Source organism: Protopterus annectens, chromosome 10.part0 (assembly GCF_019279795.1).
Source record: "Protopterus annectens isolate FY-2018-M chromosome 10.part0, PAN1.0, whole genome shotgun sequence".
In the NCBI taxonomy this organism is placed as follows: domain Eukaryota; kingdom Metazoa; phylum Chordata; order Ceratodontiformes; family Protopteridae; genus Protopterus; species Protopterus annectens.
Window position 1 is genome coordinate 1,789,929,648 of NC_056744.1, and position 21,541 is coordinate 1,789,951,188.

Sequence of the window (21,541 nt, forward strand, 5' to 3'; positions counted from 1 at the left end):
ATTTCTACAGTGTGGTTTGCCATTTGTTTACATTCTCTATTAGATATGAACAGCCACTGTTTAAATGCTTTGTATATTGCATAATTAACAATTTTCAGTTTTCTGGGAGTAGCTCTGACATACATAGTTTAATACCTACATTATGTCTTATAGTGAGTAACACTGTGTAGTAAGTGCATATGATAATTATACACTTACAGAAAATCTAGCTTAGTTAATCATTGTGGCATATGGTGGGGGGAGTCAGTTTTATAACCTGTAAAAGCACACACACGCATGGTCTGTAGATACTCTGACAAGCTGGATAATTCACAATAAAAATACCGTAAAATAACATGGTGTTTGATAGAATACAGTGTTTAATAGAATAAGTGCTTTCGTTTTATATCAAACATAAAACTTCATCAGATCAACTCTCTCACAAGAACAATTTTTTAAAAAGTTATTCATTAAATCACATGACAGCAGAGCCTCCATACAATCAGCTAAACTTTAAAGCCATACTAACTTAAAATTCACATCTAAACAGCTCTAAACATTTAAAACATCAGTCACCTATTTGAATGAATTACATTTAATTTTATACAAACACCAAAGCAAATAGAAAATATATTATCTTTCAAGGGTTTTAAGCTTTAATACACAAGTAATGGAAATTTGGTCATTTAATCCAGGCCACACATTGGCATTTAAATAGAGCTGTCAATACAGTTTACGCTTCTCTAAATGTAATATCCATGTTCATTTTTAGACAATTTCTCAATGATAAAAAAATTTAAATGTATGTCCAGGTTTATCCACACTGTCTTGCTAAAGCATTACATGACATTTTTTATGTCACAAATATGTTCCCTAACACAGTCCTTAAGCCTGCGTTCCATCTTACCTGTATAGTAAGCTGGACAGTGCTGACAAATGGCTGCTTATACAACCCCTATGTTGCAGCAGTTGAACAAACCTTCCAATCTCAAATTTATTTTTTTGATTTTAAAACTTTCATATACTAAAATCCATTAATAAGTAGAGCAACACTCACTTTTTGACATGTGGTATGAACTAGGTTTTTTCAAACGTATGTACCAAACTTCTCAGTTATAGAGTTTGTTAGCTCCCATTTTATATATAACCAAAGGTCACTCACCTACCATGACAGAAACTGATTTGTCTTCCTTAAAGATCACCCAGTTTTTTGAACAATTTTCTTTATGCTGTGGCTATCTGCATTGAAGTGAGTAATAAATGCACTACTATAAGAAGCTTTAACTTCACATCTGTTTAACTGCTGATTATTTTCAACACTCAATGAATCATTATTAGATAACGCCACCACAATTCCCGTTCAGATATTGTGAGCAATGCAATGTCCTTTATTCGATATGGGTGGTGAAATGCTCCTTTTCTCTTGTTTATTTCTTCATACATCAGTTCACAATGTCCGTTATTCGATATGGGTGGTGAAATGCTCTTTTTCTCTTGTTTATTTCTTCATACATCAGTTCACAATGTCCATTATTCGATATGGGTGGTGAAATGCTCTTTTTCTCTTAGCTCTTCATACATCAGTTCATCCACAAATACAGTTCTGGATAAACTCGTGCTGCAAACCTACTTTTAATGGTGCCACATTTATCTAAAAATTATTCAAAATGTGGACACCGTATTTACCGCCCTAACGAATTGCCCTTTTGCAACAGCATGTTTTTGTGGAAGTGGGTATAAAGTATTAAAATGTAGATACCTGTTAGAAGTGGTGAGCTTGCAGTAGATTTGTGAGCAACATCTTTTGCTTAAAGTATCTTTTTAAGCCATATGTCTAGAAATGCAATACTAGATTCATTGTACTCAAAAGAAATTGTAAAACATTGGTAGTCTGGTTGATGTATCTTACAAACTCAAACAACCTGTCCGTATTCTCATCCCAAACTGTAAATATATCATCTAAATAATGGATGTAGAATTTACAAGCACGTGTTAGTATCAAAACTGAACAAAATTTTCTTCTTCCATTGTAACATTATAATATTGGCAAATAGGCCATCACAAGCGGAGCCCATCACCATCCCTGTGAAGCTGAATAAAGGGGTGGGTTAGTCATAATGGAAAACAATAATTATGTTGAAAGAATGTGTGTTATGTTTTCTGATGGTACCTATGAAAATTCATCCCTTAATGAGGTAAATATATCCTATACAAAAATTAGGATCATATTAAAAGATATGTTTATTGACCCGCAAATTTATTTAGATGAGTATAACTTCCTAAATATTCAACCTCCCATAGTCCCCATCATTTTTGGCATCCCAAGAAATACATAAGGATTTCATCAACCACCTTTGAGGCCTATAGTGGATGCAAGGGGTTCTATTGCATACCCTGTGCTAAGTACCAGGATTTGAAGTTAAAGCATTTGGTCATAAGAAAAGTTAATTTGTATATAGACTCCTGGGATTTTTTGGATAAAATCAATAATTCAGAATTTAATGGGGGGGGGTCATTTTTGTGACAGTTAATGTTAAGAACCTTTACTGTGTTATCCCTCATGATATAGGGTTAACATGGTTCACTGAGTACCTCCTTGATAAAGTTGTTTCACAGGACTTTATTAACACTTATGAAATACTGTTAGAGATGGTGTTAAACAACTTCATCATGTTTGAATGGAATTATTATGTATAGCTCACAGGGGTGGTTATAGGCTCTACTTGCGGTGGCCTATTTGCCAATAGTGTAATGTTACAATGGGAGGAGAAATTTTTGTTCATTTCTGATTTTACGGGTGCTTGTATATTCTATACCCATTATTTAGATGATATGTTTATAGTCTGGGATGAGAATAAGGGCATGTTTTTTGAGTTTGTAAGATACTTCAACCAGACTACCAATTTTTTACACTTTTCCTTTGAGTACAGTGAATCTAGTATTGCATTTCTAGACATGTGGCTTAAAAAGGATACTTTTAAACAAAAGATTTTGCTCACAAATCTATCAAAAGCCCACTTCTTCTAATGAGCATCAACATTTTACTAGTTTACACCCATTTCCACAAAAAAGTGTTGTGAAAGGATAGTTTGTTAGGGTGGCATGTAGGGTGTCCACATTTGAAGCTTTTTAAGATGAATGTGGCACCATTAAAAGTATGTCTGTAGCATGAGGTTATTGTATCTGTGGATGAATTGAGGTATGAAGTAATAAACAAGAGAAGATAACCAAAGCAATGGGTGAGGGAAGCATGGTTCACACTGCCTGTCTAGACTTGGCCAAGACATTTGACACAGTACCCCACTCGGGCATTGTTGACAAACTCAAGAAGTTGGGTAAAAACTAATATGTCACTCGGTGGATAACCACCTGGCTCACAGATAGGGCCCAGGAAGTTAGAAGTGGAGAGTCCACCTCTACAGTGAGGTCCATCACAAGTGGAGTCCCACAGGGATCAGTCCTTGGACTGCTATTTCTTGGAATTTACTTTTCTGAAGTCAAGGCCAATGTCAGTGATCTCTAGCTGAATACATTTGCAGATGTTTGCAAATTAGGAGCTGTCACTGAATCCGACATTGACACAAACATTCTCCAGGAGAGGCTGACACAGACAAACAACTGGTGTCAGCCATGGACTAAAACTAAATGCCATGAAATGCATAATAGTATCCTTTGAGAAGTCATTTCACGCCTGTAATTATCATATTGGCAATGCACCCCTTAGGGATGACCCAGTAGTCAGGGACTTAGGGACACACACAGTAATCTAGCTTTTGACCACCACATGTCTGCGTAGTGAGGAAATCATTCTGTGTTGCGCAACTTATAAACAAACGTATGGCATCTAAGTCCAAGGAAGTCATTGTTTCACTGTATTCAGTGTTCATCAAGCCTATCATTGATTATAATGCCCCCTTTTGTATGTACCTAACCAGGCATATCCAACAATTGGAACGTCCACAGAGGTTCCTCACTAAAAGAATACAGGGTGCAAGTAAAATGTATGCAGACTGCCTCAAGGCCCTATCCCTGTATTCTGCCTCCTACAGACTTTTGAGGGGAGATATGTGCCTTGCGTATAGGACATTGTCAGACCCCACTCTGTTTTGTGGATATGAAGGAGGTCCATCAAACAGCACCAGAATTACCTGTTCTAAAGACTTAAACCTTGCCTGTGATATAAATAGGACCTGCTAGAAAGACAGGTATGTATCTCAGAGACTACCCCATCTATGAAACAGGTTCCTCATCCATGTGAAGCAGAGATCCTCCCTAAATCAGTTCAAGTAGAACTTGGACTATTGGATGGGAAACCTGAAATCATCCCTGGTTTGGCACCTATGTCTCTAATGAACACAGATAACTTGTAAATGGTTCATCTCCAAGGCCTCTGCTTGTAAATGTTTCATCTCCCAAACCCCCTCTTACACTTAAGGGTACCAGAACTTGTCAGAGATTTGGGATGCATGGCTAGGCTTAAAAAGGCCCTTGTGGTTGTTAGCCTAGTAAACACCTGTGAACCTAAGAGCATTTTTACCACCCCATATTGAATAATGGACATTGTATTGCTCTTAATATCTGAACAGGAATTGTGGTGTAAGTAAGTAGTAATGATTCAATGAGTGTTGAAAACAATCGACAGTTAAACAGGTGTGAAGCTAAGCGCTTCTTATAGTAGTTCGTTTATTACTCGGTTCAATGCAGATAGCCATATGATAAGTAAAATTGGTGAAAAGAATTGGCGATCTTTAAGGAAGATAAATCAGTTTCTAACATGGTAGTTAAGTGACCTTTGGTTATATATAAAAGGGGAGATAACAAAATCTATAACCGAGAGATATGGTACGCATGTTTCAAAAAAACTAGTACGTACCGCATGTCAAAATGCGGGTGTTTTTCTATTTGTCAATGGATTTTAGTATGTGAAAGTTTTACAATCAAAAATATAAATTTGAGAATGCAAGGTTTGTTTGATTGCTGTGTGTGTGGTATGTATGTATGCATGTACTATTATATGACATGGTACAGTTCACATCAAGACATGTATATACATTTTTAAAGAATGTATTAATAAATTTATGAAGGAAGAGAATTTATATATAGTATCGTGTCTTTACATAAGGGTAATACCAAGCTGTAATAAGACAGTCTGTTATAGTAAACCCTAGTCTGTTTGTATGTGTGTTTGTGTGTGCGCGCGCACATGTATATAGGAATAAAATAAGGTGGAAAAGAAAGAAAGATGAATTTTTAAGCTTCTTTTCTTTTTCAGCTCCTTTTGAGGGGAGTTATTTGTTCTGGACATCCCTCCAGTAATCCATCATCTTTTAAAGACTTGGCCTGACAGTGTCTGAGGAGTCACGTTTATCCCGCCGTGATTTGTGGGATGGATGGTCGTAATCCTTAATCAGCATACTAATCGGGTATTTCTTCAACATTTGGCTGTCTAACATATGGCTGTTGGTCATCTGGTTGATGTTCTTCATGTTTCACTGTTGCAGTCATTACATTTGGGTTATCTGCTTGCAGGTAGCCCTCAGTCCGCCTAATTAACAAAGTCTTGGGTCCTGCATCTGTTGCTGGCCCTTCCTCCATGATGTCAGGTTTTCAGCAGTATAAAACATGCAGCCGACGCCATTACATCAATCTTTCTTGCCATGCGATGCTCGAAGCAGAAGCAGTTCGCAAGTGCCTGTCGGCCTACTCCTGAAATTTTCATTTTCGAGTTTCAGAACCGAAGTCTTCAACTAAAGCTAAGTACCCCGTTGGGGAAACTTTTTCTTGCGCCTTACCGATGTCAGTCAAAGTTAATAATTGCATTACTTGTGGAAAGCAAATACCTCATAAAGATTTTCATTCGTACTGTATTCCTTGCCTAGGCTCTGACCACGACATACCTTGCTGTTGGTTTTGTTCTTTATTTAATCAGTGCACTACTCGCCGTCATTATATTTTCGCCTCTAAATATTTCGGCTCTTGGTTTAATTATCCAGAAATGTCATCGGTTAGCCGTCTGACTACCAGGATTCCAAAAAAATGCAAAGATAAAGATAGTGACAGGCCGCCGAGGTCCAAAACTGCCGACTATGCTTCTCCTAAGCCAGTCGCCAGTTTGCTGGTACTCAGTGAGGCACTTTTGCAGCCCATGATACCTGCTACGTCTGATTCGCAGGCCTCTACTGAGACCCATTCGGAGTCCGGTATGCAGCGAGATACTTCAACTATGGAACCCGCGGATGTCTCTGCCTTGGATGGTCCAGAGCCGCTGTGCAGGCACCGGCTTCTGAGGGTGTATTCAGGCCTTCGGAGTTGCATATTAAACCGACACCTCCTTCACTTAGGCCTAAATCTCGAGCCATGCCTAAAAACACAACGTCCACGCTACATGCTCAGGCCTCTTTGCCTAAAAAACAAATGATAAGAATGGCTGAAGACTTAACTCTAATCAGGGGTAGCCAACCCTCCCCTTTCTAAAAGGCCTACGACTGAAGTTTATTTTTTGAATCCTGTGACCAGGATTCAGTTTTTTTCTGATTCTTTTAAGGATCTGGATTCACCCTTATCTACTTATGAGGATTCTGATGCAGAGGACTCCATGCCCTCTGCTTCCCCTCCAGAGGATTTTTCTTTTGGGGAAACCTTGCATACTCTAACGGAGCATTTCCACTGGGAAAGCCAGGATTTTTCTGATTAAAAAAAGGCTTAGGGATTTCTTACTCCTACCTCAGCATAGGCCTTTAGCTATTCCTCTTGTACTAGATATTGTTGATGATGCTATTTTCGAAATGTAGTTTGGCCCCTGATTCCTTGCCTATTGCTCCCAGAAAACCTGACAGATACTACAGGGTCCCTGAGTCACAAAAGTTCCTTTTTAAAAATCCTATTGCAGATCCAGAGACTATTTCACAGGGGCCCAGGGCATTAAGGCTTCTACTGCTAAAAATCCTACCCCTTCTGATAGAGACTCCAGGGCCCTGGATAGATGGTGTATGAAGGTTTACACTTCTGCAACCTTGGCCATTAGGGCTTTAAACTGCCAGTTTCATATGTTAAAGTATCAGCAACATGTTATTGGATTGCTTAAACAGAAAATGATGTTGACTGTGTGGAAAATAAAGAATTACAGGATTTAATGCATTCTGCTGAACAAGTTGGAAAACATACTTTGCAATGTGGTTTTGATTCATTAGAGGCCTCTTGCAGGGCTGCTGTTACTGTGTCTGTGCTCAGAAGGCATGCTTGGTTAAAGAAACAATCTTTGCCTGATTATGTTAAAGCTAAATTGTTGGATGCTCCTTGAAATCAGGACCACCTGTTTGCCAACAAGACTAAGGAAGTTCGTAAAAAGATGGAAGATAAAGCTAAATATATGCAAACTGTTAACGTTTTCTTACATTTTCAGCCACCTTGATTTAGTAGGCACTGGCCCTCTAAGAATTGATGCTTTCCAGCCCCTTCCAGGTCTTCTCAAGCCAAACCCAGACACAGCAAAAGCCCCAGGTTTCAGTCCCAGAGGGCACACAGGACTAAGCAGTGGGGGGCCTCCACTTCCAGATCTGGGAGTAATAAGACTCCCCTCTATGGTAAACTGTCTCAATGACTTTCGTTTAAAATTTTCAAGCACTTATCAACTGACTGCCCCTTTGGGGCGAAAAGATTGCTCCTCATGCAAAGAACTGGGAACTCATTACCCAGGACAAATGGGTTTTAAATATAGTGTTCCAGGGATACAGATTTCACTTCCACACGTTGCCAACACCAAGAGGGCGGCCAGACCTACCCCCAAATCAGTGGGCAGAGGCCCCAAAACAAGTACTTTCTCTCAAGCATGGGGGCTATTCAACTGGTACCAGAAGAGAAAAAGGGACAATGTTTCTACTTGAGACTTTTCCTGGTACCCAGAAAAGACAATTCATGGCGTCCTATCCTGGAACTGTCTGCTCTAAACACCTTTTTGGCAATTCCAAAATTCAAGATGCTGACTCTTCACCAATTACTTCCTATGCTAGGCAAAGATGCCTGGTTGGCAACACTAGATTTAAAAGAAGCTTACCTGCACATCCAAATCAGGAAATCTTGCAGAAGATACCTACACTTCAAAGCAGGCTACATGCACTATCAAATCTCTGCACTGCCCTTTGGCTTATCTACTGCGCCAAGGGTATTCGCAAAGTGCCTAGCTCCAGTTATTGCAGTTTGCAGGCAAAGAAATATTCAAATATATCCATACCTGGACGATTGTCTAATTCAGGCAGAAAGCCAGGACATACTTTTGAGTCATCTGGCCTTTGTAGAAAGGGTTCTAACTTGTCTGGGGTACACCATAAATGAAAAGAAATCACACCTGGTACCCTGTCAACAAATTATATTCCTGGGAGCAAGCTTGAATGCAACTTCCCAGATGGCTTACCTCACGCCAGAGAAACAAATTCATTTCACAACCTACTTCAAACAAGTGGCCACAAAAACCCTGCTATCTGCAAGACAAATACTGCAAGCCTTGGGATTCATGGCATCCTGCATTCTTCTAATTCCATATGCAAGACTGCATAAGAGGAAACTACAGTGGTATCTAAAAAGCCTGTGGTGTCAACATTCTCAGGATCTAGAAGCAATGATTCCTATCATACCTTGCCTGTGCCTAGAATTCCTTTGGTGGGCAGAGGCCTGCCACCAAAACAAGGGACTACCTTTCACACCACCCGCTGCCACCCAAACCCTAACAACAGACTCATCAGACTATGCATGCGGGGCTTACCTGGCTGGGAAGTGCATTCAGGCCAAATGGAACCCAAGTCAAACGCACGTGCATATTAATCAAAAAGAAATGTAGGCTGTACAGAATGCTCTGACAGCCTTCAAGGACCACATTCTTCCAGGACAACTTTTGGTAAAGACTGACAACACCACTGTTATGTGGTACATAAACAGGCAGGGGGATACACATTCTTACCCCCTCTGCAGACTAGCCCTGGCATTGTGGAACACAGCCTTGAGCTACCAAGTGCACCTACAAGCTCAATTACTGCCAGAAAAATTAAATACACTGGCAGACGGACTAAGCAGAAACCTCATGGACCGACATGAGTGGAAACTGGAAACAAGGATTTTCATCATGTTGACAAGCAAATAGGGAAGTCCAGATATAGACCTGTTTGCCTCTCCCCAGAACTACCAATTGGACAAATTTTGCACAAGGACTCTCCGCAAGCAAGCCTGGAAAGTGGATGCTCTGTCCTTCAGCTGGAAAAACCTATCAGTCTATGCCTTTCACCCCTCTGCCTCTGCCTTCCAAAGCACTACTAAAAATCAAACAGGACAAACCAAGGATGATTTTGATTGCTCCAGACTGGCCACGCCAACACTGGTACCGCCTCCTGCACAATGTGTCACGGATCTCCACATGGCACCTGCCTCAGACTCCTTCCCTGTTGCCTTAGCAGGAGAACCAGATTCTGCACCCTCAGCTTCTAACACTGAACCTTGCAACCTGGCTAATTACATAATCTCTCCTCTACCATCCCTCAGTAAACCTGTGATGGATATCATTTTAGAGGCAAAGTGTCCTAGTACTAGAAAATCTTATGCTGAAAAATGGAAAAGATTCTGTGCCTGGAACCAATCTCAAGGGATGAGCACAGCAGCGCCCAGTTTACCTCAGATTTTACAACACTTAACTGTGATGCTTCACAAGGGCCTGTCTTTTTCCTCCATTAAAATCCATGCCACAGCCATTTCAGCTCATTATAGCACAGACCCTCCCCTCTTCTCTCATCCACTGCTCAAGCAGTTCATCAGAGGGGCCAAAAATTTGAGACCTCCCAGGAGAGCTCCAACCCCAGCCTGGGACCTTAACTTTATGTTGGAGAAACTCACTCTACCTCCTTTCGAGCCAGCTGCTACTGCAGACTTAAAATTTCTTTCGTGGAAAACAGCTGTCCTTTTAGCAATCACTTCAGCTAGAAGGGCATCTGAATTACAGGCCCTTATGGCGGTGGAGCCTTTCATCATCTTTCATGCGGACAGGGTGTCCCTCAGAACCAATCTATCCTTCATGCCCAAGGTGGTATCCAGTGTGGCTCTTAATCAGTGTATTAATTTGCCAACCTTCTTTCCCAATCCACAGATCAAAGGGGAACAGATACTGCATTCCTTAGATGTGCACAGACAACTTCACCAGGGCTGCATCTACCTCTACAGCCTTTCTCAGAGGCGTCCCTACCAGGGACATCCTAGAAGCTGCTACCTGGAGCTCTGTGCCTACTTTCACCAAGCATTATCATTTGCCAATTTTCTCTAAATCCAGAGCTGGCTTTGCCACTGCAGTCTTGCAGGGCCTTATAGCTGGTCCTAATGCTATCTAAATTCCTCCTCCCAACCATAGCTTTGGGAATCTACCCAAATGTAATGACTGCAACAGTGAAACACGAAGAACATAGTACAGTTGTGTACACTTACCATAAATGTAGATGTTTGAGTGTATTCACTGTTGCAGTCCTGGTTACCCTCCCTCCAGCCCCCTAACTTCTTTTGGCTATACCTCTACTTTCCTTTACTAGGCTTAAATTTTGATGTATTTGCTTTTTTTGTTGGAGGTAGATCATTGTACTTTTATATTTAATTGCCCCCCATTAGGGGGCACCTGACATCTGGGACAAGAAAAACTGATGTAATGGCTTCGGCTGCATGCTTTATATCCCTGATAACCTGACATCATGGAAGAAGGGACAGCAACCGACACAGGACCCAAGACTTTGTTAATCAGGCCGACTGAGGGCTACCTGCAAGCAGATAACCCAAATGTAATGACTGCAACAGTGAATACCCTTGAACATCTACATGTATGGTAAGTATACACAACTGTACTTTATCCATTCTTATCAGATTAACATGTCATTTGATATATACAATTCCCCACATCAAAGGCATAGACTAGAGGCTCAATCACTGAAATGCATTGGCCCATTCATCATCAGTTACTTATGCAGCCAGTGGCCAACACTTGAGGTGTGGTAGTAAAACATTTTATTGGGCCATTATTCATATTTGGTAGTTGCATGTTGTGCTCTCATCTACTCATGTCTAGTTTCGCTGATCTGAGCCTAAGGTACAGACTGAAGAATAATGCTGCTGCAGAGTTGTGCACCTGGTGTGTACATCAATGGGACTGGTGAGAAAAGTATCAGTCATACACTATATAAAGGCATACACTAGGGGGACATATTGTTCACAGCCTTCTTGAATGTTTGTACAAATCTTTCAGCCTGCTTGTTTATGGGTGAAAATAATTTAGATAACTGTGGAAAGTACATTTGCTGCTAGTGATGCTTTGATTTTAACAGTGTTTGAAAATCTGGCCAATGAAGAAAATGGACACTGTTATACAAGTATTAGGAAGATTTTCATTTTTATTTTCAATATATGTTTATCTGTGATGTAGCTAATATGCCATTTACCTCTTTTTTGCTTGCCTGCTAGCTGTTATCCAATTTATTTTCTGTTATAAAGATTATTTTCATGGAAGACTTGAGGCAAAATTTACATAGATAAGGACATTTTACCCAGGACACCAGAGAAATGCCTCTGCTGTTTAATTTATTAAATAAAAACATGTGGTGCTGCGTATGGGGTTCAGAAACATTGCGGTTGTAGCAGCACAACAGGATATTAATTTAGAGAAAAATAAGTAGTGTGTTTATATGTTGGAAGTTATACAAAACAAACTACACATAGAAAATACTTTGATAAAATTGTATCGATTAGGTTTCGGTCAGTGATATATGAATGTCAGTCTGTTACGAGAACGTTTTGAGTCTAAATTACTAATTACATATGTGTGTTGTAAATCTTCATTCATTCCTTACTGATGGGTTTCTGTTCCATCCTCGGAACCGATTCGGTCAATACACAAGCTTGAGCCAGCCAAAACACTCTCGAGCTACGTCATACCCATAGTGCTCCTCTCCTTCTTTCTTTGGATCTCGTTTGCCACGTACTTCTCAAGATGTGCCAAGCCAGCTCTCAGCTAAGTAGTAACATTTTTTTCGATATATCTTCGCTGGATACCTTTCCAGTCTTCTTAATTTCTTTCCCCTTTAGTGATTAATAGTCCTCTGTACTCTTGTAGTTCTTGTGTGTTTCTTTCCCTTTTTCTTATGTTTTGGTACCCTTGTACCATTGCTGGTACAGGCCCCTCCCTTACCCTTACAGTAATTGCTATTACCATTGCTGGTATTTCCCTCCCCCTTCTTTAAAAAAAAAAAAAAAAAGAAGTTTAATTTCTTTCTATGTGTGTGTCTTCACCTTAAAGTATTTTGTTGTTTAGTGAACTGGTGACTGCTTTTGACTTTGTACTTCTGTCTGGTTTATTCAGGATTGTGACACACTGTTTCACAAAAAAGGAATGACTGGGTTCAAGCATTGTGAGAAATGTGAGCGAAAGATGCCCAGTTCTGATGGGCAACACTTGTAAGAATTTTAGCTCTCGCACTTTGACAGACTAGGAAAATAAATTCATCCTAAAGGGATTACTAAAAATGCTTTTTGGAGGACCTTTGTGAGGCAGAGGTCTCCATCACTTCCCAAAAAAGATAAAAACAAAAAAAGCCTTAGGTGGGAGGTTGGCATAATGGTTAAGGTGTTTACTTTGCAAACACAAGGTGCAGGTTTGATTCTCACATGGAGTAGTTTGCTAGGCTCAAAATGACCACAAGGGGAATTAGCCTAGTAATAATCTATGAACCTATGAGCCATTTGGTTCCAACTTCTCCAGGTTCTAAGGAACCAAAGTCTTCTCAGATATTTCCTGAACCGACACCAAAATTATTGAAAATATCTGCTCCTACTATTATGGCACCAAAGCCTTTAGCTCTATCTGTGCAGCTGAAGATGCCTTCCATGGAACCAACAATAATACCTGCTTCGATACTGATAGTTACCTTGGTACCAAACACAGTTTCGGCACTGACAGTGATTTTTCTCGCGGCTCCTTCATCCGCAGTGCCAAGAACAGAAATTTTGCCTGGGACCAAATACTCAACCTAGAATTGACCCCTTTTTTGGAGAACAGTATAGTCAGTTTCGCGAGAGACCTGACTCTCCTTCCGGAGTATCTACATGTTCCACCAGCAGTCTTTCCGAACTCGACGTAGTGAGGTTTGTCAATCAGCTCCTAGCAGCCAGAGGAATTCCAACCCCTACCAAGACTTCCCTCTCACCTGGAGCTGAAGGTTTTTCTGCACAGACTCTGACCTATATCCTCCTTCAACCTCTTCACATGCTTTGGAGCCCTCTGTACCAATGTCTATCCCGGTGCCTACTTCTCTGGTTCCCGTGATGTTACCCTCCATGGTTCCGGAGCCTACCCTCTGGACTTCAGTCCATTCAGAGCCAGTCCCACCCTCAGGATCGTGACTGGCCTGTCAGCACCGTGACCCCTAGTTTGGCGCCAGTTTTTTTGTACGTCACTGTCTACGGTTCTGGTTGTTTTTGGCAGCTCCTAGTCCTCTCGGGGCTCCTATCCTGGAAGAGGGCTCATCTGAGTGTGGTTTGACCCCAGTCCCAAGGTTGTCCTCAGTTCCTGGCTCCCATTCCTCTTCAGGTGGGCCTACATTCCAGGTGATGCAGCGGGTTCTTGCTTCCGCAAGCATGCAGTTGGCACCTCCAGCGTCAGAACCTGACCTTTTCTTTCCCTCAGGTATGCAGCTGACACAGCCCACTACACAGGGACATCAGGCATGGGAGCAGCAAGAAATCCTACTCTAGGGTACCCACTCTTTTTGGAGTCCTCCTCAGAAGGTCCCACTGAGGAGCCACCCCAAAAGAGTACATGCAAGAGGAAGCACGTCGATTCCCCTGACGAATCACTCACCGAAGATACAGATTTCGATGAGGGAGAAGGGTCCCCACGGTCACTTCCTGAAGATGTCTCATTCGAAGACATACTGGAGATCCCGAAACAGAGGGGTGACTGGAAGCCCATCAACCCTTCTACTGAGGAATCTGTATTCTTGCAAGCCTTCTGTGCTCAACCCTCTACTTCCTGGATGACCCCACCTGCAGATGAGCTGATTAAGCTCATTGTGCAGCGTGTCCTGAAGGCCCCTGACACTGTTGACCTGATTTCCCTGAAGTTCTGATAAATTCCTCTCTCCAATATAAGACCACCCTCACTGATCCAGAGGTTTGGCAGTAGATTCCATGGTTGTGGTGGTGGCCACAAAGAAAGAACTTGCGGAAGAAAGTTTGACTGTCCATCCTCCGAACAGGGAGTCCCAGATGGTAGACAGACTAGGGAAGCAGACTTATGCTTCAGCTACCTTTGCTTTACAGTCACTTAACTACCTGGCACATTTTGCACGTCTCCAAAGAGACCTGATTACAGACCTTTCAGGTACTTTGGCAGGGGTATTGCCTGAAGAGGTGTGGGATAAAGTCACCTCTCAGCTTGCCACCCTAGAGTCCATTTCTAACTCCTCCATGTGGTTGATCACCCATATAACTGAGGGGGCAGCCAGTTCAGGCGTTGTCATGAGACTTCACGCCTGGATGCAGTTGTAGGTTCATAGGTACGTACTAGGCTGTCTGCCCAAGGACATTTATAAGCCTAGCCAGAGTGTATTGGCTTTCGCCTCCCCATTGATTAATTAACTGATCCTCTGTCAAGCAGAGCCAATGAAGTGATCCCAGGGGGTGTATTTTCTGTTACCCATCCACTCGTCAAGGTTTCTCTTGAAGAATGTTAGTGAGGGTCTCTGCCTAATGTAGTTTGGAATTTTGTTCCAAAGCATGGGAAGTATGTGACAGGAATCTATCCCTCCAGCATGTTCTGTTTATTGTTGTGGCGAGGTTTAGCTCACTAGAGCGTGTGGCTCACAGTGACTTTGATTTCTTTAGGTGGAGCATGTCCATCAATTCTGAGTTGGACATGGCTTTGTAAGTCAGGCAGAGATCACCTCTGAGTAAGCGATATGCCACTGAGTACAGCTGGAGTTTTTTCAGTCGAGCTGCATAGGACATATGTTTGAGGCCAGTAATCCTCGTAGTGAGGTACTTTTGTGGTCTTTTCAGCTGTTGGAAGTATATTGTAAGGTACATCCCAAATGGGGCATTGTTCTGTATGATAGGTCTGATGAGTGACGAGTAGAGGGGCACTATAACCTCTTTATTTCTAAATGTGAATCCTTTAGTAATTAGATGGGCCACATAGAAGGATTTCCTAACTACTTTGGCAATATGATTGTCAAAGGAGAGATTACAATCTACCTGCATCCCCAGATCTCTTATTACCTCTTCTGTACTAAGGGGGCTGCCACCTATGTGGTAATTTGTGGGTGTTTTGTTTTTCCCAAATGGGATGACTGCATTTTTTGGCATTTAGCTTGAGGCCATGACTTTGACACCAGGTGTCCGTCTCGGTAAGGCCCTTTTGGAGGATGTCCGTGTCAGCCGGAGAGTCAGTTATGGCTCCCAGTTTGCAGTCATCGGTGAACGTGGTTAGCTATAGTCCTCCTGTGTTTGCCTGTACTGCTGAGAAGTGTATGCCAAACAGTAGGGGTCCCAGGACCGAGCCTTGCGGAACACCACTTGTGACTGGTTTAGAGTCAGACCTGGAGCCCGCTATTCTTAATGTGTGAGTTCTGTCTGTAAGCCAGTTGGCAACCCATCTCATGACATAGGGGTTTATGTTCAGGATGGTGAGTTTTTCTGTAATACCTGAGTGGGGAATGGTGTCGAAAGCCTTGGCGTGGTCAAGGTAGGCTGTGCGAACCACCTTTCCCTCGTCTATGGCCTTGGTGACTTATGTGACTTTGTGGACCACTTCAAGTCTTCCTTTATCAACGCTGCTGTTGACGAGTCTTCCTTGTTTGGCCCAAAAGTTAAAGACACATTAGCCAGGTGTGAGAAGGATGGAACGACCCTATCTGCCATGGGCATATGCTTTTCTTCCCCTCAACAATCCTACACCAGGAATCAGAGAGGCGGTAAGATGTGGTTAAAAAAATCCAATCTCCCTGGGGCAGAGGTGGGAACTCATCAGGAAGATGTCCCTTCCATGGCAGAGGGGGCCCATTAAACCAGGGCTCCAGAGGTTCCTTTTCTGGTCACCCCTATCAGCACTTCCGAAGAGCTGCCCGATTGCTTACCTCTGGAAGCAATCGGGGGGCGTTTTTCTCTGCATCACTTGGCCTGGCAATCGATAACATTAGACTCCTGAGTGCAGAGGATAATGACCAGAGGTTACCATAACCCCTTCAATCTTTACCCCAGGCCACTAAGGCAAATCCCTGGCATTCCACCCAGTCAGAGGGATGCAGCAGCACTAGAAGTTCTAAAACTGCTAAGAAAGAGTCATCCAACCAGTCCCATCAGACCAAATAGGATCCGAATTTTACTCAAGATTCTTTTTAGTGCCAAAAAAGACAGGGGACTGGAGACCAATTTTGGATCTCAGTGTACTGAAGAAGTTTGTCAGACAAGCAAAATTCCAGATGGTCACAGTTCAGTCCATTCTTCCATTTCTGGAGAAGGACTACTGGATGTGCTGTTTAGATCTTCAGGATGCGTATTACCACATAAAAATGGACAAATGATCCAGAAGATACTTCCACTTCCGGCTGGGAGCCAGTCATTACCAATTTTGAGTACTGCCCTTTGGTGTCTCCACAACCCCCAGGATGTTCACCAAATGCATATCAGTAGTAGTAGCTCACCTGAGACTACAAGGATTCCGCACATTTCCATATTTAGATGATTGGCTCCTTACTGCTCTGACCAGGAGTCTACTACTTCAAGCAATATTGTGCACTCAAAATCTAGCAGGAAAGCTAGGGATCTCAATAAACACAGAAAAATTCAAGCTAGTACTGATTGAAAACTTAGAGTTCATTGGAGCAACATTTGACACAATATCCTGCCAATTCACTTTACCTCATCACAGGCTACTAAGATTGAGATCTCAACTTAATACTCTCTTAAAATCTTGTCCCAGCTTGACTGGTCCTACAACTCCTGGGCTCTATGGTGGCTACAATCACACTGGTTCCACTAGCAAGATTCCATATGAGGCTACTTCAATGCCTCCTAGCATCTCAGTGGTCTGTTTTGACACATCCGATGTCTTAACCAATCCGTATAACAAACCGATGCAAACAAGATCTGAATTGGTGGATGAAGCCAGCGAAAGAGTTATGGTGTAGCCCCCCCCCCCAACCCAAAGCCACAGTGACCATAGATGCTTCCCAGAAGGGATGGGGGGCATTTTCAGGGAAAGACCATCCAAGGCACTTGGTCCCCCTTAGAGGCCAGGCTGCATATCCATGTCCTAGAACTGTGGGTAGTGCTCCTAGCACTGCAAGCATTCCAAATGACCCTTTCGTCAAGGACAATGTCAGTAGTTTGAAACATCAAGCAAGGAGGAACCAGATCCTACCCAATATGCCGGGAAGCCCTGAGAGTGTGGCAATGGGCAATAGCTTCCAACCGCTTTCTCTTAGCAATGCACATTCCTAGGAACTCCAGTCTGATTGCAGACAAACCGAGCAGGAACATTCTGATGCCTCACGAGTAGTCTCGACCCTGTAGTAATGACACAAATACTTCTTTGTTGGGGCTGGCCTTGCTGCGACCTCTTTGCTTCCCCCCCTTGAAGCACAAATGCAGCAACTTCTTCACCCTGATCCCCCCAGGGGAGTCACCGAGAAATGTTCTGATGCACGATTGGCCCTCGGGTCTACTGTATGCCCTTCTCCCTATTCCCCTCATTCCACAGTTCTTGAAAGTGCAACGGTTGAGAAGCAAGGTAATCCTCATTGCACCCTATTGGCCCCGTCAGGTTTGGTTCTCTTTTCTGTGGCCTCACTTGGTCCACCATCCGTGGACCCTGGATCCAACCCCAGGACTCCTGTCTCACCCACAAGTGCTGGTCCATCCCAACCTTCACAGTCTCAAGCTGACCACTTTGTATCTTCACTTCCGCTGATTGCAAGGTAGATGAATTTCTCTTCCCCACTGTGAAACATACTTCTGGCTTCTCATAAATCCTTCACCAGGAAACTCTATCGTAACAAATGAGTCAGGTTTATAATCTGGGCTAAAAATAAGGACTAAACCCATTCTCAATCCTGGTCCATAAGGTCTTAGAATACCTGTTGACTCTGCTCTTATCAGGAGCCTCAGCTTCTACTTTTGCAGTTCACTTAGCAGCTATTGCCAGTTTTCACGATGGCTTTAATGATTCTTCATTAATGTCCCACCATCTTTGCAAAACCTTCATGAAGGGAGTTCTGCACCTGAGACCACCTGTTAAAAATCCTACTGAACCTTGGAATTTGACTCTGGTCTTGCAAACTCTGACTTGTTCACCCTTTGAATCTTCTGCCACATGTGACATAAAGTTTCTATCCTGGAAAACCTTATTCCTGGTAACCATCACCTCAGCCAGGAGAATTTCAGAGTTGCAAGCTTTGTGTTTTAATCGCCCTTATTTAATTTTCCATAATGAGAGAGTATCACTTCTAACTTACCCTTCCTTCTTGCCCAAAGTTATCTTGAATTCAAATCTCAATCAGTCCATTGATTTAGCAGTCTTTTTCCCAAAATTTTCTAACAAAGGTGAATACCGTTTACACCTGTTGGATGTACAAAGACAACTCCGCTTTTACTTAGACAGATAAATCTTTCAGAAAGTCTGACCAGCTGTTCATTTCCTTTTCAGGCCCCAAATTGGGCAAGGCTGTTTTCAAAGTCACCTTGTCTATGAGATTGCATTACCTTTGTCCATCTACAAAACAAATTAACTTTACCTACTAGAGCCAAGGCTCACTCCACCAGGTCAGTGTCCACTTTGGTGGCATTTCATTCCAGAGCCTCTATGGATGACATCTGTGCAGCAGCCATTTGGGCAACCCCTCCATAACTTTATCACACATTACAAATCGGATATGACCTCAAGGGGAAGAGCATCCTTTGGCTCAGTGGTAATCGGGAATATCCTAGGGCCTCACAGGACATAAAATAGCTGGTGATTCTGTCCCATCAGTAAGGAATGAATGAATATTTACAACATCAGATAAAGAAGTTATGTTCTTACCATAACATTCCATCTGTGTTGTAGATCTTCATTCATTCCTTATGTACCACCCTCCTACCACCTGCCCGAAGACTCCTGGGGGATCGTTTTTGGTCCTGTCTACCTGATAGGGTATTTGCTTAGATAAGGCCTCCATTGTCTCTATTCCTTATGGGCAAACTCAATCTGAAGAAAGAAGGAGAGGGGCAGTATGACTTAGCTTGAGTGTTTTTTGGCTGGTGTGAGCTTGTGTTTTGGCCAAATAGGTTCTGAGGACAGAACCGAAACCCATCAGTAAGGAATGAATGAAGATCTACAACACAGATAAAACACTATGGTAAGAACATAACTTCTTTATTTCACAGGTGCTTGGGACAATTAACTTGGCCTAATTAAGAGAGAGGTGTAATAGTTGGCAATAAATGATTTTCTGGTTGAGTATGATGCATGCAGTGGTAATTGTTTTTTTTTTATTTTTTATTTTTGAAGGTAGCCATTTGGATTTGATAAAGTAAAGATCCCCTTAAGAAGACTCTAAAGAAGCCTTTATGCACTTATGTAAAACAGGAATGGAGAGAGAAATATGTAGAAAAAGCTGAGAAGATGTCCGTTGAAGGCAGAGGTTTAGAATATTGGAAGAGATAGGGTATATAAGGCTTTAGTATCCACATATTTCTGAATTATGATGGAAGGTTTTACCTAATGGTATTCAGTAACATTTGAGTCATACTTTTGGTCTGTTCCTCTTAAAATTTGTGATTTTCTGGCAAATCAGTAATAACTGAATTCACTCACGAATGAATGATGGCCATTTAAGTTTCAGTCTTCGTATCTTTCCGGAAATGCCTGGTAACACAAAACATTTTATTGTAGCAACTTTCTAAGATCATGCAAACAAGGTTTAAAATGTGTCCCTGGTTTTGGGGCTTTGCCCCCCCCCCCATTACATTTTGGCTTTTTCCAGATTTCTTGTGCTGCAAAGTTGAGAGATATAGTTGAGTGTCAAGTGGATTTTACAAGGAGCTCAGAGCTTCAGGATAAGAGACGTTTAGTGCTACTTGTGCCAAGTCTGTTTGCATCGTTAGTAGCACAACAGGTAGTATACTTGCTTTTGATACAAAAGGCTGTGGGTTCTACTCCCACAGTACATAGATGGATTGCTGATACTATACTGTATTGTACTTTTAAAGGAGGGGATCCTGCAGTCCTGAGAATGTCCTCCTTTGGAGAAGATACCTGGTAACTATGAAGCTGTTAGCAGTTTGCCGTCCATTCCCTGTTGCAATATTACTACATTTTCCATCCATTCCCTGTTGCAATATTACTACGTTTTCCGTCCATTCCCTGTTGCAGTATTACTAGCTTATCTTTTTTTTTTTTAATGTAACACAGGCAATGTATTCTTCAAGGGCAACAGGCACTTACTTTGTAGATGAAACAATGAAATGTAAAGTTGTTTGCTAGTAGCAACCTATTCATTAGTTACAGATCTCTTTAATGTGGAATTATTTAGATGACTTTTACTTCTGCAGAGACTGTGCATATTTACTGATATTGGAGTGTAATGACAGAAGTTTGAGTAGACTTTTATGATGGAAATGTTCTGAATTGGGCAGTTTTGTCATTATTGGTTCACACATTTGGTTTCATTGCTTACTGGAAAAATATTCAAAACAATAAATTTAAAACACACACTAACAATTGTGTTGTATTATACAAGGAATATAATTTAATACAATCAGGAAGGTGAATCAAAGAACACATGTATGTTTGCATGGTTATAAATATGTGTGCAAGGGGCCTATGATTTGAAGACAATCCAAAGGTAAACTTTATCCGCCAGTGGCCAGATGCATTTTCTTTCAATGTGGGTTTCAATGCTGTTTTAATGAATGTGAATTTCAAGAGCAGAGAAGTTTTAATGCAAAATCTGTTTTAGGTTCATAGGTTTGTACTAGGCTGTCTGCCCTAGGGCATTTATAAGCCTAGCCAGAGTGTGTGTGGCTTTCACCACCCCTTTGGTTGAAGAATACTATACCCATTAGTTTGTTGCGCCTCTGTCTAGTAGTGATACAGAGATGATCCCTGGGGTAAACCTACGATCTCCCATCCACTGGTCAAGATTTCTCTTGAATAGAGCCAGTGAGGAGCTCTGCCTCACATGGACCGGGATTCTGTTCCATAGCATAGGGAGTCTCTGGGTAGTGAATCTGTCCCTCCAGCACGTCCTATTAATATCCGTGTTGAGATTTAAGTCTCTTGCTCTCGTGGCTCTGGTGGATTTTGATTTTTTGAGGTGGAGCATGTCCATTAATTCCGGGTTGGACATGGCCTTGTATGTCAGGCACAGATCACCTCTGAGCAGAAGGTATGCGACTGAATAGAGCTGGAGTTTCTTCAGTCTGGCAGCATATGACATGTTTTTGAGCCCCTTTATCCTTTTGGTGAGGAACTTTTGGGGTCTTTCCAATTGCTGCAGGTGTCGGGTGAGAT

General features: G+C 42.0%; 1 protein-coding gene across 1 annotated transcript in view; it reads left to right on the plus strand.

The window, feature by feature from the left end:
• STK36 (serine/threonine kinase 36) overlaps positions 1 to 21,541 on the plus strand; it is a 786,440-nt gene that overhangs the window by 318,797 nt on the left and 446,102 nt on the right. The window lies entirely within an intron of this gene.